Genomic DNA, 9662 nt, shown 5'->3' with positions numbered 1-9662 from the left:
GTCACATAAACAGCCCCTTGAATAATCCAGCCCAGCCTATGCTGCTGGAAGAGGGCAATTTCTGCTGCCGGCGGGCTCCAAGTTTAACCAGCCACGATACCGGCTGATTAAGGCGTCTCCGACCGCACCGCAGTGGTTAAACAACAGTTGGAACCGAGGTGGAGCCGCAGCTCAGGCGTCCGACTGCCGTGAGCTATCAAAAAGCTGCAGCTGGAACGTGTCAAAGCTGTGTTGTTTCTCCCAAGTTAACGCCGCTGGAATTCCCCAGATCACCAGGCCCCACACAGACCGATCCGGCCACCAGAGAAATCTCACTGAGGAAGAGGACAGAGGCAAAGCTGCCGATTACGGCCAGGTTTGATTGACGCGCTGATCACGGGCGCTGTAACCGGGAACGTCTTGTCTGTACCGTTAACCAGCAGCCGAGGCGACCCGGAAGCAAAGCGGAGGAACCAGAGGAAGAGGGTAACTGATAATGCCACCACTCCCCTTTTATAGGGTGCCCTCCAGAGGCAATTGGCTGACACTGCCCCTGCAGCCAACACTCCTGCCTCCAGGAGCATGAGGAGATGTCCTCCTGCTACATTAAGAAAGTGGTTGAGAACACACAAGGACTGTCTTTCTAAAGAGCATGTTCAATATTTTTTGTATTCTTCCCAGGATACTGCTGATCAAGTCTTTATGGCAATATTCCCTTTGATGTCCACCCTCATTTTAGAGATGATGTCACAGGGATATGTCCCTCAGCCTTTTAAAGTAGCTCTTATTCCAGGGTGTGCAACCTGCTGCTCTGGAGCAACATGTTGCTCTTTGCCCCCTCTATGATGGCTCTTAATAGTGGCTAAAAAAATGAAAATAACTAACTAATGTAGTAATATAACAATTACCAGTCTTACGCTTTAGTGTTTTTTTTTATTGAATTTTAAGAGAACGACATGATATGCCAGAGAGCATCATGAAGAACAAGGAAAAAAAACAGGCAGGTGTGAGATACTGTTGTGAAATTTAAAGCTGGTTTGGATGCAAAAATATTTCCCAAACATAAATAGTGAAAGAAGCACTCTGCATTTGATAATATTGAAATGCAATGGAGTATCAGACCACTGCAATTCTACAAAGACCCCGTCATCCCTCTCAACCTTCAGCTCAAATGAGGAGATAGCTGATCAGATATGCAGCCAAGAAGTCCATGATCATCTGGATGAACTGCAGAGATCTACAGCTGAGGTGGAACATTCTGTCCATAGAACAAGAACCAGTCATATACTACATTGAAAGCTATTTCTTAAAAATATCCATAAAATGTCTTGTTTAAAGTTGTCCACAAGCCATCAGGGAGACACATCAAACTGATATGGGGAAAAAATATATATATAACATGAGCACTAAATACAGATTCGTCCTGACAAAATAGTAATTTACTTTATGAGGCCGTTATAAGAGCATTAACATGGGGGGCTGATCTTTACCACTGCTTTTCTAATTCAATCTTTTAAAATGCCCTTTAGAGTCAAAAGTCATGCATTTTTCCCTCTTTGTTCATCCTTGCTGTACTGACGACATTTTATTGCACAAAAACCTGCTGAGTGGCCCTCCGCAGACTACTGGTATTAGAGGATATTCTTTAAAATTACCCTTTTTCCAATATAGAAACCAGCGAGAAACAGAACTTTAAGGGGTGACTCTATAGGCAGAGCATCATGGAGTCTATACTGTACATGACCATCCACACCACAAAGGAAGCATCTTCTCATACAGTCAGCCTTCAGCATGTGTAAATATGCGCTTTGAGGCTCAGAGCCAGAGATACCTGCAGCTGTGAATGATGAAGATAAAGGTTACAAACTGTAATAGAGAAGTAAGAGAAAAAAAAACCAAACTGATAAAAATCAGTAGCTGGATCTTGCATAACGATGCAGCATAACAGGACTGGCATGCGTAAAGCACTGCTGCAGATGAAGAGAAGGGCCTTCCTCCTCTTTTTCTCCTCTACCTGCATCTTCTCCACATAAAGATGATATCTGCCACACTGTTACAGATTACGACTAGGGGATGCGCATATTACCACTAGACAAGTAATGAATGCACTTTTCCCTGCTTAATTGGACCACTTTGCACTTATCAGGCAACCTCTCTGTCTCATTTTAAAACTCTTCTTAAAACCCACCTCTTTTCTTTGGCTTTTAACACCATGTAGAGTGTTGATTTTATGTACACATGTTGATTTTATGTATACACATGCATATTTTTATCCTGTGCGGTCAGTGCTTTTATTTTATTTTATTTACTTTTATTTATTTTATCTTTTTGTGCAGCACTTTGGAAACCTTGTGTTTATTTAAACCGTGCTATATAAATAAAGTGGATTGGATTGGATTATCACATAAACATAATTGCATCCTTTCCTCCTTCAGTTGGACCTTAAGTTAAAATATGACATAGTTGAGAAAAACATCAGCTGGACAGCAGCAGGTGTTATTTTACAGCACAGTCCTGAACACATCGGTACATCCGGTCATCATTCATACCTCAATTTTAATATTCTATTTAAAAGCCTCACTAATGAGAAATACTTGCAAATCCAGGATCATAATATCTTCATAGTTTATAAAGAGATTCTCTATAGTCTATGTTTTTCTTACTTGTTTTTTTTCTGGAAGGCCATGTTCCTAGTTTAAAAAATAACATTATTTATGTGTGTCCAGCCTACCCGACACCATAACAATGTCTGTAAGGCTGAAGGCTGTTTGGATGCAGCACAGCAGTCTGGTATTAATTTCCTACCATGGACAGTGTTCCCACTGTTGATAGGAGCTATGAACAGGATGTAGGAGCTTCAATTTGAGGTTTTCAGATTAAGTCAGACTCTAAACACTATTGAATTCTGACATTTTTTTTCTCCAAACAAAATAATTTTTTAAACTGGATTTTCAGTCATAATAAAGAGGTTTGGTAACACTTTACAATAACAATCATAACCACCATTTATAATTGGTTAAGAGACAATTTATTAATGATTAGCAGATAGTTTATTAATGTCTGTGATCATTTACAAACTGCAACTAAACCCTTTATAAAAGGTAAATAGATCATATTGCCCTGCAAAGTTAGTTTATCCCTAACAGTTAAATCAGTGGGCTTAAGATCTGAACCTAGCCTTTAATCTTTATTTAACTTGACCTGTCATGCTGGGCTTACCCACATTAGTGAGCTTAATATCTTAATAAATGATCTATTTAACTTTTATAAACAGTATATATGCAGTTTATACACAAATCTCACATTACTAAACTATCAGTTAATAGTTAACAAATTGTCTCTTTACTATTTAGACAAATAGTAAAGGTTTTGGTTTTGATGGTAAGTGTAATCAGAGATTTTAGAGAATAAGTTCAACCCTGGAGCTTAAAGATCAGCAGATGCTCTTTATCCCAGAAGAGTTTGGAGCTACCCAGGGTTACCTATATGGGCAGCATAAAGTGATCACTCACACATTGGTTGGGCGGGAGGTTTTGAAAATCTTGCTAAAGGCCCTTGGCGCTGAACGTGTCAGAGCTGAGGGTGATATGATTAATTTAGACATCATAGATGTTAAAAGATATGTGTCGATTTAACATCACACTTTTGTAAAAATCTAGTCTGTTATCAGTAATTTCTTTAGATAATACCGATGTTAGGCCTAAACATTTTTCTAGGGATTTTGTGTGATTAGTACATCAATGGGGAGAGCCAGCTCTGCCCTGAGAAAAAGGAGAGAAAGAATCTCCATAGAGGTGTGAAGGCAACAGGTTGGTTTGATTTTTGGTGGAAGTGAAGGAACAGCAACATAATACCAAGTGATTTATTTTTAAACACCATTTATATTGAAAATGGCATTAGAAAAAAAAATGCTAATTTATCTAAAGCTATTAATTGAAGGACACATACATGAGGTGGGTGATGGTATCTGCTATAGAGGAGAGCAGTGAGGACATCAGGAAGGAAGAATGAAACTAGTGAGGCCACAGAAAGATTTAGTTCCTCCTCAGTGTTCTGAGGAAGAAAAGACACTGCTGGGCCTTTTTAATAACCTGGGGGGTGTTCACAGTCCAGCTCAGGGCCTCTGAGATGTTCAATGAGATCTATAGGTGGCAATAATGGCCCTAAATGTTGTTTTCCAGTTTGCAGAAGATACTCAGCTTTATTACTGCAGCACTTCAAGTCTAGAATCAACTGAATGTAAAACATGTTGCTGCAAACATGGAGACCAAAGCTAACTGTAGCTACAACAGACCTGCTTCAGGTTCAGAGCCACAGTTAGTAACTCTACATCTGAGCTCACTGCTTTCTTTCACCTAAATACTTATTTGTAGAGTTAGTTGAAAAGCTAAAATGTAATTGAATAGAAAGACTTTTTGTTTCTATTTCAAATCTTACTATAAATAAATTTGATCAAAGTGTTATAAGCTGTAATAAGCTAATTATAAATGTTCTAAAGACTCAGATTATCATTATTCAGTCACTTCCATCCACTAAGTTTAGGTGTTGCTGTTTCAGTTTAGTCCACATGGGGGAGTGCTCTGTTTGGAGAATGAAAGAGTGAAACATTAGATATTACAATATTAGAGTCTGACCTTTGGAGCGTCTGAACCGACACACCAGCAGAGGCAGAATTATCAGAACGATTCCAATCACTGGTCTAATGACCCACATCACATGAAATGAAGAACTTCCAGCTGCTGAAAATAAGGAGAAAATAACTCCAAACAATATCAATATTATTTTGAATCCAATCATTGATTCTTTCAGCTCTGCTCACCTTTTACTGCCATCCAGCTCTGTGGTGAAGCTTTTCCTGAATGTTCACACTTGTAGAAGCCTTCGTCTGACTGAGACACTGCAGAGATCTTCAGCTCCCCTCTGCTGTCATTTTGTACCAGTTTGTCATTGTGATAGAAAAACACATTGGAAAGTGTATCAATCAGCTGCTGCAGACCTTTAGAAGAGGTTAGTGAGAACAAACTGAACACAGGTTTATTTTTATTCATGTTTGACATTTTATCTGAGTCTCAAAGGGGAACATTTAAAAAATAATTTTAAAAAGTCCAATGAACTACAGAGTACTTGTATTAGATGTTTAAAGTATAGATCACACAGTTGCTGAGAAACTATGAAGCAACAACCTGATATTATAGGAAACTCTGGGACTGACCTGAATTTAAAACGACAGATAAGTTCAAAATGGGATGAAACAGAAAACCAAAAAGCTTTGGAATTTCCTTTAGAGCAGAGGTCACGGATTAGGAAACTGGTTCAGATCACTTGCTGACCAACCTTATTTAAAACATTTATAGATTGCCACATGTTGTCTGACGAGAGTATCTAACTTCACTTGCGCCGCTTCTCCTGTTAATATGGTAAAGCCTTCCAGATCATCCAGCACCAGGCTACATGTGATATAAATTAGCCAATGAGCTGTGTCTCGGTCTGCGTTGCTGCTGCGAGCCACTTTAAAAGAAAAAACACACAAAAAAAGTCTAGTTCAGGAGTTTTTTTAAAGATGTGAATCAGGAAATTGTCTATATACTCAACTGAACGAATGTTGTTCTCTTCTTCAAAAAATACTTTAGATTTTAAAATTGAAAAATGTTCTACTTTTTTTTTTATTTAAAAAGTCAATGTTTACCATGGATGCATAAAAAACTCATTTTATTTCAGTATTAAACTGTGATTAAAGTAACAGGTTATAAGTAAAAATGTCTCTGGACTTTTACTGGCTATTGATTTTCTTTATTCAGCCCACAATTGGCTAGCCTGTGTCATGATTGGTTCAGAGAGGCCCAATATGCAGAACACCACGGATACGGAAACTAGAGTAAAAGTTTAACAAAGTTTATTGAACAAAGGCACATATGAATATGTCAGGTTCAGGTTCACGTCTGGGGATCTGGTTCACAGGATACTGGAAGGGAGACAGTTCAGTTAGCCACGTAGCAGATGAATGTGGATATGTTATCTTCAGAGATCTACCTTTAAGAATCCGGGTTTGGCTTTGGGAGAGGCACTGTTGGTTCCAGAGACTGTTTGATTCAGCAGAGTTCAGTTTCAGCTTCAGCGTCTTGCATCTAACGTTAGGACAGACCTTGGTTTTCCAGCTCTTCGTCCAGAGCAGCATGGGAATCCAGAGAAGGGTCTTCAGGTTTGGCTCAGAGGGCAGGCTCGACAGGTTAAGCTCATCCAAAGCTTACAGGACAAAAACAGGTTTCCTGTAGGCAGAGACAAAGGGGAATTAGTATCCAACTAGGAGACTAGAGGCAACAAAGATTTCACAGAGGTAGTGAGGCTCAGGTGCTAACCAAACTGGATAAACACTGCGGCGTTGATGCGAGGTCTGAGGACTGCTTATATGGTGGAGGATCCTCCTGATGACGAGATGGGCTTCAGGTGTGTCGAAGGCTCAGCTCAGGAGGATCCACAGCGAACTCTGCTGGAGACAGGTGGTACAGCTCCAGATCCCAACAGCCTGTGCTTTAGGCTTAGACATCTGGAGGTCATAGGGACCCCTATTTCATCATTCTGCTTCGTTCTATCTCTATTTTCTCACTCTGCAGAATGTGTTAGTTCAATCTCTAACGTTCTGCTGTCTCTGCTTTTTCTCATAGTAGATTCACCTCCTCTGTTTGGCTGTGACTCCATCCTGGAGAGAAATATCAGCTGTCCTGCTGCCATCATTTGTTATAGATGTTTGAGATCTGCCTGTTTTCAGTGTAGTCTTGTTTCACTGACTGTGACTGGCTGGATGTGCTCTCTTTCTCCTCTGACATGGGATGGGAGGTGGCTCGGAGCTCGTCTGCCTGGCTGTGTGTTTCCTGGACGGGGCCGCCTTTTACAGCTGCTTTTTGTATCTCTGCTTCTGTCTCCTAGAACCCCAGTCGGCCTCAGCAGATGGCCGCTCACACTGAGCCTGGTTCTGCTGGAGGTCCTTCCTGTTAAAAGGGAGTTTTTCCTCTCCACTGTCACTACAAGCATGCTTAGTGTGAGGGATTGCATTTGAGTCAATGAGTCGATGCAGTCAACTGGTTTTCCTAAGATAGAAAACTTCTAATCAGTTTGACTGTATGATCTTGTACATTGTAAAGTGCCTTTGGATGACATGTGTTAAAAATAAACTGAAATAAACTGAATTGAATTTTAAATTAAATCTACACACCATAGAATAAGAAAATGCATGCTTGTAGCAACAATGGAAAAGAAAAAAACACTTTTAACAGGAAGAAACCTCCAGCAGAACCAGGCTCAGGGTGAGCGGCCATCTGCTGAGACCGACTGGGGTTCAAGGAAGCTGAGATACAAAAACCAGCTGTAGAAGGCAGTGCCATCCAGGAAACACACAGCCATGCAGACGAACTCTGAGACAACTCCCATGTCAGAGGATGAAGAGAGCACACCCAGGCAGTCACATTGAGAGAAACAGGACTACATTGAAAAACAGGCATATCTCGAACATCTATAAACAAAGGTGTTGATGGCAGTAGCACATGAATGTTGGTGTCTTTGCTCCACGGTGCTTATCAGTATACTATTTAAACTGCTTTTGTTTCTGTTTAATTGTTTCTGGAACTATAGTGCATTTCCTGCTTTTCTCTGACTTTGGAAAGATGTTCACTTTTGTTTTCATTTTCCTGTTGTGCAGTAGTTCTGATGGAGATACTCCTGTTGTGTTATGTAAAGTTGCTCTGTAGTTTTGTCGGAAATCAGTTTTCCAGTCATTTTGCATGTGTTCAGCTGTTAGAATTGGTTCTTAAGAACTTTATAACATCTTTCAACAGCACCATTGCGCTGTTGATAGTACACATTTGTACGGAGATTAGATATTCCCCTTTCTCTCAGAAAATCTGCAAAAGAGTTGGAAAGTAACAGCGGCCCATTATCAGTGACTTTGTACTCAGGATACCCTCCTCTGCTGAAAATAGAGCACAGAAATGCGATAGCAACATCAGTCATTACATTGTGAGAAAATGCTATTTCCGGCGATTTGCTGTAAAACCCCACTGATGTTATAGCGAATCCACATGAAAAAGCAGCAGTTTCAAAAAGGCCCACGATGTCCAGAGCCACTTTTTCCCAAGGTCTGTGTGGCAGATCAATGGGTTGAATAGGAGCCGGAGCAGTTTGAGCATATTTGGCGTTCATTTGGCAGGTTGTACATGAAGAAATAACAGACTGAACCTTTTTGTCCATCTAAGGCCACCAGTAAATGTCACTAAGTCTCTGTTTTGTGCGAACAACACCTTGATGTGTTTCATGTAGTAAAGCAACAGGAACGATGTATCAATGTTCACCTCTCATGACCAGATCCTGAGATGCAGAAATGTTGAAGTATGGCATTAAGACAGGGTCCACATACTTCTTGCACTTTGGCCAGACATTCTCTAGCTGTCCAAAGAGGAGTTTTAGTTCATGGCATTGAGAGGAAGCAGAATTAAACTCACCGACAGACAGAGCTGACACAATTGATGCAACCATGTTCGGTTCATCCACAGGGGCAGAGTTCATATGAAGTGGCAACGATGACAACCAGTCTGCAGCCTGATTTTGTGATCTAGGCCTATATTCTAAATCATAGGTGAAGCACAGCAAACGTGCAGAACAGCGTGCGACCCTCATTCCAGCATGCCCGATTCCTTTAGTAGCAAGCAGTGTTCTCAGTGCCTGATGATCAGTTCTTAATGTGAAACGCCGGCCCCAGAGATATGACCTCCGTTTTTCCACGGCCCACAGACAAGCAAGAGCCTCCTTTTCCACTGTAGAATATTTTCGCTCTGTGGGGGCTTAGCATTTGTGTCATGATCGGTTTAGGGATAAAACCCACATGCAGAACACCACTGGAGACTTGGTAAGAGATTTAACAGAGTTTATTAAAGGTTTCACACAATGACATGAACTAGACTCAGGTTCTGGCCACAGGGAAGTCATCACCCTTTTCCTTAAAAAGGGAAACCTGCAGGGCATTAAGAACTGGCACCCTGTGTCTGTTCTCTGCACCGACTATAAGATTCTATCTAAAGCCATGGCAACACGGCTGAGAGAAGCTATGGAGCAGGTCATCCACCCGGACCAGACCAAAAGATATTTAAAAATCTTGAAATGATTTACTTCTATTAACTTCTAATTTACAGACCATTGACAGTTATTTTATTCCATATAGGCCAACAGCTGGATGGTAACCTGCAGAAAAATTAACTGACCATTTATTTATTCATTGTATTCTCTTTAATAAATCATGTTCAATAATTATTTGATTAGCACACTGCTGTAGTAAACAGACATGATTCTAAAGTAGACTCTGTTGCAGACACAATACGAGTCAGGAAGCAGTTTAGAATGTTTATTGAGAAGTTTTACAGAAAGATAGTTTGGTCCGGCGTGGTGGTTCGGGGAACTGCGACTTAGACTGGAACTGCACGGGAAGAGAGATCAGTTAGAACACTGGCAGGAGGAACTGAGTTCCTTGGAGAGAGGAGTGGATGGGGAGGAGGTTGGATGAGCCCACAGAGATTGAGTTTGGCTGAGATGGGGGGTTTTGGCTTGAAAGTTCCAGAGGGAGGACAGACAAGTGAGCATTCGAGGATGGATCCAGGAGGACTGAGTGGAGAACCGGCTTGGAGACTGCAAAGCTTCTA

Source organism: Cyprinodon variegatus, unplaced genomic scaffold, assembly GCF_000732505.1.
Source record: "Cyprinodon variegatus isolate N-32 unplaced genomic scaffold, C_variegatus-1.0 Scaffold159, whole genome shotgun sequence".
Lineage (NCBI taxonomy): Eukaryota > Metazoa > Chordata > Actinopteri > Cyprinodontiformes > Cyprinodontidae > Cyprinodon > Cyprinodon variegatus.
This window is presented reverse-complemented; position numbering follows the sequence as displayed.